This window comes from Nerophis lumbriciformis, linkage group LG33, assembly GCF_033978685.3.
Source record: "Nerophis lumbriciformis linkage group LG33, RoL_Nlum_v2.1, whole genome shotgun sequence".
Lineage (NCBI taxonomy): Eukaryota > Metazoa > Chordata > Actinopteri > Syngnathiformes > Syngnathidae > Nerophis > Nerophis lumbriciformis.
The window spans coordinates 11,226,369-11,239,446 of NC_084580.2; positions in this window are offsets into that span (position 1 = coordinate 11,226,369).

Consider the following 13,078-nt stretch of genomic DNA (forward strand, 5'->3'; position numbering starts at 1 on the left):
TGCTTAGTGAGAAGAATTATCTTATCAGACAGAAAATAAGCAAATATCACCCTTATTTGAGATATTTCATCTTACTTAGATTTCAGTTTTTGCAGTGTCCTGTAACTGTTTTTTTTTCTATTTTATGTCGAATCAAATAATTTACTTTTTGTTATCATTTATTGATTAAATCCACCCTGCAGTATTGAGAGTATGCAGTAAAACCCATCAAAATCAATAAATGTCATATATATATATATATATATATATTTTTTTTTTACATTTGTTCTATTTATTAAACAGGCCTTCAGCATTGAGAGACTGTGTGATAAACCCTTACTTAACAAGATTTCTCTCAAAAAATAAAAAAAAATCAAATAAAAAAATCAAATAGTGTTGCTGCAAAGGTTTGTGGAGGGAAAAGTGTCTCAATATGAATTTATGGTGGGTGCTGAGTCGTGATGTTTAAAAATACTGCTCACAAGAGTCCATCCAGCATCTGTTTATCCTCTCAGTGCTCACCCCCCTCCTTGTACAGTACGTCTGTATGTACCGCTGTGCATGAGTCACCCTCAGTCTTTTCTCCTAACGCACACCTCGGAGGTGGACTTTCTTTCAAGTCAGAGGACGTCCAAAATCAGGGGTAGAGATGATTTTTTGTGTTTTTTTTCCTGCAGCTCTTCTTCTACTTTTGCAAAAATATCCCAAGAAATACAGTATTTCGATAAGCCCGAGCAGCAGAAAATTGGCGTCTTCACTAGATGTCTTTAAATGTTTCTATTCTTTCATACCGCATCTTGCAAGATCAGTAAATGCATCGACAGAAGTGTGTTATTGCAAGGTTTATTAAAATATAATGTTTTAAAAAACAACCTCACCACAATGTTACCCTGTATAGCTACTGTCAAACCAGACTATTTGGATGTTGAACTTTGTTTGGTAAGCTTACTACTAGGGGTGTAACGGTACACAAAAATTTCGGTTCGGTACGTACCTCGGTTTAGAGGTCACGGTTCGGTTCATTTTCGGTACAGTAAGAAAACAAAAAAACTAATTTTTTGGTTATTTATTTACCAAATTTGTAAACAATGGCTTTACCCTTTTAACATTGGGAACAATATAATAATTCTGCCCACGTTAATCAACATTAAACTGCCTCAAGTTGTTGCTCAAATTAAATAAAATGACAAAACTTTTCTTCTACATATAAAAAGTGCAACATTAAACAGTTTCAAGTCAACTCATCATGCTTAATTTATTACAGCATTTGGGAAGCCTGTAGTTGATTTATTATGTAAATGTTATATTTTTATCAACATGTGATAGCAGGGACCCTGCCATTCAAAACTAGGCTGCTGCATTACTAATGATTAATGTAACTATAGCTGGAAAAAAATAGTACAATAGCAATAGGAGACACTATTCATCCCTGAACACCATGGAGTTCATGTAGGCTTAATGATGCAGTTACATTATTATATCAACTATCAGAGACAGAAACTCTTCATTTAACATAATGTCCTTTTTTGCTGCTTCAACACAGCTCAATCAACACAGAAAAAGGTAAAGTGAAATAACAGACAGACAGGGCTTTGCTGTCCGTAACACACACACACACACACACCGCAAAATGAGCTAATGTTACGCTAAAAGCTAATTAGCCTTCACCTCAAGCCAGGACTGCGAGCGAGCTGAGCTGCCTTTTATATTTCTAGAAGGTCAACGGGCTCATAGTGATGTTACTAGTAGTTGACTGGGAGGTGTTTATTATCATTTGGGGAGAGTCCGCTGCCTGATGCTTACCTGCTAAACGCTAAGCACTGACTACATGCGCTCTGAATACGCACTGCTGATTGGCTGTTACCGCTCTGTTCGTAACCAATCAGATGGTTGTGTGGGTGGGACAATGCTGGGTGCTGTGTAGAGTACTGACAAAAACAGAGGCAGAAGGAAGTTAATATGTTCGTGTGGAAACTCGTTCGGTACACCTCCGAACCGAACCGAAACGGTTCAATACAAATACACGTACCGTTACACCCCTACTTACTACGGATCATTTGGTCAAACGTAATTGCAATTATTCAAACTCTGCTATGCAGCAAACAAGCGGTCTCGGACCTTGCAAGTACATTCTGGTGTGGTTGGGTTCACCTGAGCTTTAATGTGAACACTGCATGGTCCAAACATCAAAATGACACACAAAGCATGCAGGAATATGTCAGAGGAAATGCATTGGAAGCGCTCTTAAAAAGTATATTTTAGAACCTTTGATGAAATATATAGAGTGCATCCGGAAAGTATTCACAATGCTTCACTTTTTCCACATTTTGTCATGTTACTGAAAATGGAATAAATTCACTTTGTCCTCAAAATTCTACAGACAATCCCCCAAAATGACAATGTGAAAAGTATTTTTTTTTAAACAATTAGAAAATGTATGAAATGTAAAAAAAAATTAAAAAAAATCAAATGTATATAGGTATTCACAGCCTTTGTTCACTACTTTGTAGAATGGACGAAACTGCCCAAAAATAGGTGTGCCAAGCTTGTGGCATCATATTTAAAAAAGACTTGAGGCTGTAATTGCTGCTAAAGATGCATCGACAAAGTATTGTGCAAAGGCTGTCAATACTTATGTAATTTCCTGTGCAAAATTTGAAATAAATTAAAAAAATATTTGTTTAATTTTTACTATAAGGTTTTGTATGTAGAATTTTGAGGACAAAAATGAATTTATTCCATTTTGGAATAAGGCTGTAAGATAAAATGTGGAAAAAGTGATGCACTTTGAATACTGTGCGGATGCACTGTATATCAAAATATATATATTTTGGGTTAAAATACTGTAGGTCACCAAGCCCAAACTTGATGCATATTCTTAACTGCACATGTGGCCTTTGGTTCCATGATTTAAAAAAAAAAAAGAAAAGAAAAAAACAACAGTGTGAACACAAAGCAAATCGCACCTTTTAAAAAAATTTTGATGTGAACACAGCCGTAAAACGTGAACCGTGCCAGAGGAAAAAGTTTGTATGCATCCGTGTGTGGAAAATCAACTCTTTTCAGTCTCCTGTGTGCTTTCTGTATGTTTTCTATTGTGCTGCGTCTGTACATACTGTAATTGCAAATAATATATTGCCACGAAATTGTAAGTATTGAATTTACTGTATGGCAAAGGCTCATGACAACACTTTCTTAAATACTTCTTTTTTAAAAACACAAATATAGTAGTGATGTGCATGAAGTATTTTTATTTTTTTAACACCCCTTAATGCACAGTTTTACTATGTTATTGCATGCATGACTTCAAAAACAACATCTCCAAATGTATTTTATTTTTTTTTGCACTACAGCTTTCTGATGGCAGTCAAGGGTGAAAGAGCATTGACTTCAAAATTGTTGTTGTGAGATCTTAATTGTCTTCCCTGGTCAAAGTTGTTGTCATTGCTTTTTTTTTCTTTCTTCTGGTGTAGAAAACAAGAAAAAAAAAAAATCCAACAAAAAGATGATTTGCTGTTGTAAAATTGAAAGTGGCCAATAAAATAAAGCCTCAACGCCATGTGGTGTCTTCACGTCTTCATCGTGGTGAGTGAGTCATTTCAAGGTATTAAATGATAATCCTGTGACACGCAGCATAATCTGCACTAGACAGTCACATCTTTTTTTGGGCTTTGATTCTTGCATCCTAAAAAAAAAAAAAACCTCATCCCGTTACCACGGTGATGAGAATAGAAGTGGGTGGGCGCCGGCACATGGGGGTGACCTTGCTCAGACTGTGTTTTATAATTCACGATGTAATGAGCCACCGAGGGGCCAGGTGTTGAATCGTGTAAACTGGCGTTTACAGTTCATGGTGATAAGAACATTCAATAAATGCTCCAATTAACGGCTCTATTTATTTAACCACAGAGTGCGTGTTCTACGAAGGCAAATAACCTAAGGGGTTGGGGGAGTGAGTGGGTCTCCTAAGTAATTAGTGCCAGGTCATAAAACAATGGCATAAACAGCCGTGGCTGTAGGCAACCTCCCAATGTAGTTATTTTAACCCTCTGGAGACATTTGATTTCATTATCATCAAAGCCAAACAGGACATACAAGTTTTTGAAGGGCGTAAAAACATTTTGTCTTCAGCATTTTTTTGTTGGTGTTTTTAAAAAAAATTCTCAACAAACTGAAGTCCTAAACCAGGGGCCCGCCAGCGTCCAAAATCCGACCCGCGGGAAGTCCCAAGTTAAAAAAAATAAATAATAAAGATAAATATATATATATATATATATATATATATATATATATATATATATATATATATATATATATATATATATATATATATATACATATATATATATATATATATATATATATATATATATATATATATATATATATATATATATATATATATATATATATATATAGTCGAGGTTTCTGTGGTTTATCCGTTATACAGTGCTCAATACCGGGGTAGAGCGGAATATACATTAGGTCAGGAAAAAATGCAAGAGGCTATATCATCCCTACAGCCCTACAGGCCTGTTTCGCAGGTTTCCTTGTTCGTCAGGGGAAAACAATCCTCTGACGAGAAGGGAAACCTGCGAAAAACAGGTTTGTAGGAATGATATAGCCTCTTGTGTTTTTCCCTGACCGAACGTAAATTTATATATATATATATATAAATATATATATATATATATAAACCCCATTTCCATATGAGTTGGGAGATTGTGTTAGATGTAAATATAAACAGAATACAATGATTTGCAAATTATTTTCAACCCATATTCAGTTGAATATGCAACAAAGACAACATATTTGATGTTCAAACTGATAAACTTTTTTTTTTTGCAAATAATCATTAACTTTAGAATTTGATGCCAGCAACACGTGACAAAGAAGTTGGGAAAGGTGGCAATAAATACTGATGAAGTTGAGGAATGCTCATCAAACACTTATTTGGAACATCCCACAGGTGTGCAGGCTAATTGGGAACAGGTGGGTGCCATGATTGGGTATAAAAACAGCTTCCCAAAAAATTCTCAGTCTTTCACAAGAAAGGATAGGGCGAGGTACACTCCTTTGTCCACAACTGCGTGAGCAAATAGTCAAACAGTTTAAGAACAACGTTTCTCAAAGTGCAATTGCAAGAAATTTAGGGATTTCAACATCTACGGTCCATAATATCATCAAAAGGTTCATAGAATCTGGAGAAATCACTCCACATAAGCGGCATGGCCGGAAACCAACATTGAATAATCGTGACCTTCGATCCCTCAGACGGCACTGTATCAAAAAGCGACATCAATCTCTAAAGGATATCACCACATGGGCTCAGGAACACTTCAGAAAACCACTGTCACTAAATACAGTTCGTCGCTACATCTGTAAGTGCAAGTTAAAGCTCTACTATGCAAAGCGAAAGCCATTTATCAACAACATCCAGAAACACTGCCGCTTTTCTGGTTCCGAGATCATCTAAGATGGACTGATGCAAAGTGGAAAAGTGTTCTGAGGTCTGACGAGTCCACATTTCAAATTGTTTTTGGAAATATTCGACATCGTGTCATCCGGACCAAAGGGGAAGCGAACCATCCAGACTGTTATCGACGCAAAGTTCAAAAGCCAGCATCTGTGATGGTATGGGGGTGCATTAGTGCCCAAGGCATGGGTAACTTACACATCTGTGAAGGCACCATTAATGCTGAAAGGTACATACAGGTTTTGGAACAACATATGCTGCCATCTAAGCGCCGTGTTTTTCATGGACGCCCCTGCTTATTTCAGCAAGACAATGCCAAGCCACATTCAGGACGTGTTACAACAGCGTGGCTTCGTAAAAAAAAGAGTGCGGGTACTTTCCTGGACCGCGTGCAGTCCAGACCTGTCTCCCATCGAAAATGTATGGCGCATTATGAAGCGTAAAATACGACAACAGAGACCCCGGACTGTTGAACGACTGAAGCTCTACATAAAACAAGAATGGGAAAGAATTCCACTTTCAAAGCTTCAACAATTAGTTTCCTCAGTTCCCAATCATTTATTGAGTGTTGTTAAAAGAAAAGGCCATGTAACACAGTGGTGAACATGCCCTTTCCCACCTACTTTGGCACGTGTTGTAGCCATGAAATTCTAAGTCAATTATTATTTGCAAAAAAAAAATAAAGTTTATGAGTTTGAACATCAAATATCTTGTCTTTGTAGTGCATTCAATTGAATATGGGTTGAAAAGGATTCGCAAATCATTGTATTCCGTTTATATTTACATCTAACACAATTTCCCAACTCACATGGAAACGGGGTTTGTATATATATATTAGGGGTGTGGGAAAAAAATCGATTTGAATTCAAATCGCGATTCTCACGTTGTACGATTCAGTATCGATTCTCATTTTTCAAAAATCGATTTTTTTGACTTATTTAAAAAAAAAAAAAGTATTAATCAATCCAACAAAATAATACACAGCAATACCATAACAATGCAATCCAATTCCAAAACCAAACCCGACCCAGCAACACTCAGAACTGCAATAAACAGAGCAATTGAGAGGAGACACAAACATGACACAGAACAATCCAAAAGTGTCATGTCTGGATCATGTTTTGTTTAAGTTATGTTCTGTTTGGTTTTTGGACTCTTTAGTTCCTGCCTTTTCACTCCCTTGTCTTGTTTCCATGGTTACCCATTAGTTTCACCTGTTCCACGTTTGGACTCACACACTTGTCACCAATCATGTCACTGTTATTTAAAGCCTGTCTTTTTCTGTTGGTCGGCCTGGCGACATTCACTCTGTTTACCTCTGCGCACTTCATGCCATGATTACTCCTGTTACCCATGCTATCACAGTTGATGCTTCATGCCATGTCAAGTAAGTTTTTTCTATTCATGCCACAGTTAGCGACTTTTGTTCATGTCCATTGTTTTTTTGCCCACGTGCAAGTTTTTTTTTTTCATTAGTCAAGTTTGTACTTCCGCCTTGAGCGCGCTTTTTGTTCCTTTGTTAGTGTAAAATAAATAATGTCTTTACCTTCATGCCTTGCCCGCACCAACTTTCATTTGCATTCCGGGAAAACAAACCCCAAAGTCCAAGTCTTGACAAAAAGTAGTGAAACGAAAATGAATATTCTCAACAACAGAATCAATATTATTAGTAACAATTTCAACATAGCAGTGACTAAAAATCCCTCATTGACATTATCATTGGACATTTATATAAAAAAATATATATATATAAAAATGAACAATAGTGTCACAGTGGCTTACACTTGCATCACATCTCATAAGCTTGACAACACATTGTGTTTAATATTTTCACAAAGATAAAACAAGTCATATTTTTTGGTTCATTTAATAGTTAAAACAAATGTACATTATTGCAATCAGTCGATAAAACATTGTCCTTTACAATTATAAAAGCTTTTTACAAAAATCTACTACTCTGCTTGCATGTCAGCAGACTGGGGTAGATCCTGCTGAAATCCTATGTATTGAATGAATAGAGAATCGTTTTGAATCGGGAACATATCGTTTTTGAATCGGGAATCGCGTTGAATCGAAAAAATCGATTTATAATCTAATCGTGACCCCAAGAATCGATATTGAATCGAATCGTGGGACACCCAAAAATTTGCAGCCCTAATATATATATGCATATATATCAGTGACGTGCGGTGAGGTTCATGGCTGATGAGGCACTGACTTCATCACAGTCAGATTTACAAACATATGAACCCTAAAGAGTATCTTATTCACCATTTGATTGGCAGCAGTTAACGGGTTATGTTTAAAAGCTCATACTAGCATTCTTCCCTGCTTGGCACTCAGCATCAAGGGTTGGAATTGGGGGTTAAATCACCAAAAAGTATTCCCGGGCGCGGCGCCGCTGCTGCCCACTGCTCCCCTCACCTCCCAGGGGGTGATCAAGGGGATGGGTCAAATGCAGAGGACAAATTTCATTACACCTAGTGTGTGTGTGTGACAATCATTGGTACTTTAACTTAACTTTAACTTTACACATACAAACTGTAGCACACAAAAAAGCACATTTAATAAAAAAAACCGTTATTTTGGTCTTACCTTTACTTATTGTGTTCTTGGGCAAGACACTTCACCCCTTGCTCCTGATGGCTGCTGGTTAGCGCCTTGCATGGCAGCTCCCGCCATCAGTGTGTGAATGTGTGTGTGAATGGGTAAATGTGGAAATACTGTCAAAGCGCTTTGAGTACCTTGAAGGTAGAAAAGCGCTATACAAGTATAAACCATTTATCATTTATTTATAACTAAAGCCCTCACTTAAACTTTCCACGTGCAAGATTGAATCTATTTAAAAAAGTGTAACCGAGGGTTTATAAATGTCGCCTATACTGTATGAAACTACAAAATAACAAACACGGAGGCTCCAGTTTACACAAGGACCACTTTATTTACCTTCTTTCAAAAACTTCCGCTCCACTCCAACGTGTCGTCACTTCCGCTCTTAGCGCCTTCAAAATAAGAGCTCAAGGCATATACTGTATAACAGCGCATAACAGGAACTTAACATCACAAAGAGGAAAGCCCATAAAAATAGGTTACAAAAGTTATTTAATAAGAAGCCAAAAAGTGCAAAAACAATAATGTTCGTGTTGGAGGAGTTGTGAATTAGGTACACCTGCAGTCTGCAGGTGTACCTAATGTTATGGACCTGCAGTCATTCACAACTCCTCCAACACCAACATTATTGTTTTTGCACTTTTTGGCTTCTTATGAAATAACTTTTTTAAATAGATTCAATCTTGCACGTGGACAGTTTAAGTGTGGGCTTTAGTTGATATTCTACGGCGGGGGTGCAGGAGGCGAGCCTCAGCCAGTGCGTCTTTTGCAGCCCTTTTATGATCGCTCAGCACAATAAATACTTTACACACATACAGTTGTTGACAAAATACACTGTACATTATATACCTCAGCTAACTAAACTATGGAAAAGTATAATATAATTCATATAGCAATACCGTCTCACTGCACAGCAGGCCAGCAGTTAGCCGAGTCCGCAATCCATGGTGAGGCACAACTGAGTGACGTGCCTCAACTGGCTGCTGATCACCGCACCGTCTCTTCTCAGTATTTGAACGGCAAATGTGAAAATTCAGCAATTTTAAATAAAAATAATCTAAAACGGGTGAAGTTAAATGGAAAATAACTTTATAGTATAATCACTGGATACATATAACAATTTAATAAAAAAAAAAAAATGTTTACACACCTGCCTCTAGTGACTGCACGTCACTGATATATATATATGTGGAGGCACAGTTGTATGCAGATGACACAGTGATTTGTACACGTTCTAAAACTCCTGAAGAAGCTGCTGAATTTCTCTCATCAACCCTGAGACTTTTTCAAGACTGGCCAACCAGGTCCTGCCTTCTGCTAAACACGCAGAGAACTGTTTGTTTGGTTTTCTTGCAAAAAGAATCTCAAACACTACTCATGTGTAAAACATCAATCAATCAATCAATCTTTATTTATATAGCCCTAAATCACAAGTGTCTCAAAGGGCTGCACAAGCCACAACGACATCCTCGGTACAAAGCCCACACACGGGCAAGGAAAACTCACCCCAGTGGGACGTCGATGTGAATGACTATGAGAAACCTTGGAGAGGACCGCATATGTGGGTAACCCCCCCCCCCTCTAGGGGAGACCGAAAGCAATGGATGTCGAGTGGGTCTGACATAATATTGTGAGAGTCCAGTCCATAGTGGATCCAACATAATAGTAAGAGTCCAGTCCATAGTGGGGCCAGCAGGACACCATCCCGAGCGGAGACGGGTCAGCAGCGCAGAGATGTTCCCAGCCGATGCACAGGCGAACGGTCCACCCCGGGTCCCGACTCTGGACAGCCAGCACTTCATCCATGGCCACCGGACCTGTGCACCCCCCCCCCCCCCCCCCCCCTCAAGGAAAAAGGGAGCAGAGGAGAAAAGAAAAGAAACGGCAGATCAACTGGTCTAACAGGGGGGCTATTTAAAGGCTAGAGTATACAAATGAGTTTTAAGATGGGACTTAAATGCTTCTACTGAGGTAGCATCTCTAATTGTTACCGGGAGGGCATTCCATAGTACTGGAGCCCGAATAGAAAACGCTCTATAGCCCGCAGACTTTTTTTGGGCTCTGGGAATCACTAATAAGCCGGAGTTCTTTGAACGCAGATTTCTTGCCGGGACATATGGTACAATGCAATCGACAAGATAGGACGGAGCTAGACCGTGTAGTATTTTATACGTAAGTAGTAAAACCTTAAAGTCACATCTTAAGTGCACAGGAAGCCAGTGCAGGTTTGCCAGTATAGGCGTAATATGATCAAACTTTCTTGTTCTTGTCAAAAGTCTAGCAGCCGCATTTTGTACCAACTGTAATTTTTTAATGCTAGACATAGGGAGACCCGAAAATAATACGTTACAGTAGTCGAGACGAGACGTAACGAACGCATGAATAATGATCTCAGCGTCGCTAGTGGATAAAATAGAACGAATTTTAGCGTTATTACGGAGATGGAAGAAGGCCGTTTTAGTAACACTCTTTATGTGTGATTCAAACGAGAGAGTTGGGTCGAGGATAATACCCAGATTCTTTACTGATTCGCCTTGTGTAATTGTTTGGTTGTCAAATGTTAAGGTGGTATTATTAAATAAATGTCGGTGTTTAGCAGGACCGATAATCAGCATTTCCGTTTTCTTGGCGTTGAGTTGCAAGAAGTTAGCGGACATCCATTGTTTAATTTCATTGAGACACGCCTCCAGCTGACTACAATCCGGCGTGTTGGTCAGCTTTAGGGGCATGTAGAGTTGGGTGTCATCAGCATAACAATGAAAGCTAACACCGTATTTGCGTATGATGTCGCCTAGCGGCAGCATGTAGATACTAAAGAGTGTAGGGCCAAGAACCGAACCCTGAGGAACTCCGCACGTTACCTTAACATAGTCTGAGGTCACATTATTATGGGAGACGCATTGCATCCTGTCAGTAAGATAAGAGTTAAACCACGACAAAGCTAAGTCTGACATACCAATACGTGTTTTGATACGCTCTAATAAAATATTATGATCGACGGTATCGAAAGCAGCGCTAAGATCAAGAAGCAGCAACATAGATGACGCATCAGAATCCATCGTTAGCAGTAGATCATTAGTCATTTTTGCGAGGGCTGTCTCCGTAGAGTGATTTGCCCTGAAACCGGATTGAAAAGGTTCACAGAGATTGTTAGACACTAAGTGTTCATTTAGCTGCTGTGCGACAATTCTTTCGAGGATTTTCGAAATAAAGGGAAGGTGGGACACCGGTCGGTAGTTTACCATGAGGTCAGGATCGAGGTTAGGTCTTTTGAGCAGAGGATGAATAACCGCTTTCTTGAATGCTAGGGGAACAGTGCCAGAGGAAAGTGATAAGTTTATAATATTTAGCACTGATGGACCTAATAATACAAAAAGCTCCTTGATAAGTTTCCCAGGAAGTGGGTCAAGTAAACATGTTGTTTGTTTTATCCCACTTACACGCTGTAATAGTTCCTCTAATGTTATTCCATCAAAAAGAGAGAGACTATTTTGTATTGCAGTATCCGTCGTAGATACAGTTGTATCTGTGTTCATAGAACCCAGTTGTAGCTGAGATGCGTTGTCTTTAATCTCCTTTCTAATGAGTTCAATTTTCTTATTAAAGAAATTCATAAAGTCATCTGCCGAGTGGGTGGAGCTATTGGGAGGAGTCCCTTGTTGGGTTAGCGATGCTACTGTACTAAACAAAAATTTAGGGTCGTTTTTGTTGAGGCGGATGAGATTTGAGTAATATTTAGCTTTAGCTAAGGTAAGCATGCGTTTATACGATATTAAACTATCACTCCATGCTTGATGGAAAACCTCAAGCTTGGTCGCGCGCCATTTGCGTTCCAACTTTCTACATGATAATTTATGAGCTCTGGTTTCCTCTGTAAACCATGGGGTGCGCCTTTTAGGGGCCCTTTTTTGTTTTAGCGGTGCTATACTATCAATGGTTTTGCGCAGGGCATTGTCAAAGTTGTTAGTGAGGTTATCAATAGAGCCGACATAATTTGGGAATGGTGCCATTACCGAAGGCAGTAGGTCAGCAAGAGTCATCGTTGTGGCGGCATTAATGTTGCGGCTGCTATAGCAGTTATTATTATTATTAGTTTGTTGACAATGAGTCAGAACTTCGAATTTTATAAGGTAATGATCGGACATTACTTTAGTATACGGGAGTACCATAACTTTGGAGGTGGTGACACCCCTGACCAGCACTAGATCTATCGTATTGCCGTTGCGATGCGTAGGTTCATTTATTATTTGTGTAAGACCACAGCTATCAATTATAGTCTGGAGCGCCACGCACTGAGGGTCCGATGGGGTATTCATATGGATATTAAAGTCCCCCATTATGATTATATTGTCTGCGTGCGTCACTAGATCAGCAACGAACTCTGAGAATTCATTAATAAAGTCCGAGTAGGGCCCTGGGGGGCGGTAGATAACAGCCATATCGAGAGGCAGCGGTGCGACAGACCTCATAGTAAGCACCTCAAACGATTTGTATTTATTATTTAGGTTAGGGGTAAGGTTAAAGTTTTCATTATATATTAGTGCGACCCCCCCACCCCTTTTAAGGGGACGGGCAATATGCGCATTCGTATAGTTAGGAGGAGATGCCTCATTTAGCGCAAAAAATTCGTCTGGTTTGAGCCAGGTTTCGCTAAGACCAATGACGTTAAGATTGTTGTCTCTAATGACCTCATTAACTAATAACGTTTTGGGAGACAATGATCTTATGTTTAAAAAGCCCATATTATAAGTATTGGGCTGTTTTGACGAGTTTTTGTTTAAATTATCCTTAGTAGAAATATTAATAATGTTGCGTTTATTATACGTAGTGCACTTTAAATAGTTTCGACCATATCTAGGAATTGATACGACGGGAATTTTCAGATTGTTTGCTTGATGCTGCGATCGACTGAATGCATCATGATTTGCCACCTCAGTAGAATGCATATCTACCCCGGACACATTCACAACAGAAAACACATTATGTGAGTTGTGTGTTATTCTAAGAAAATTG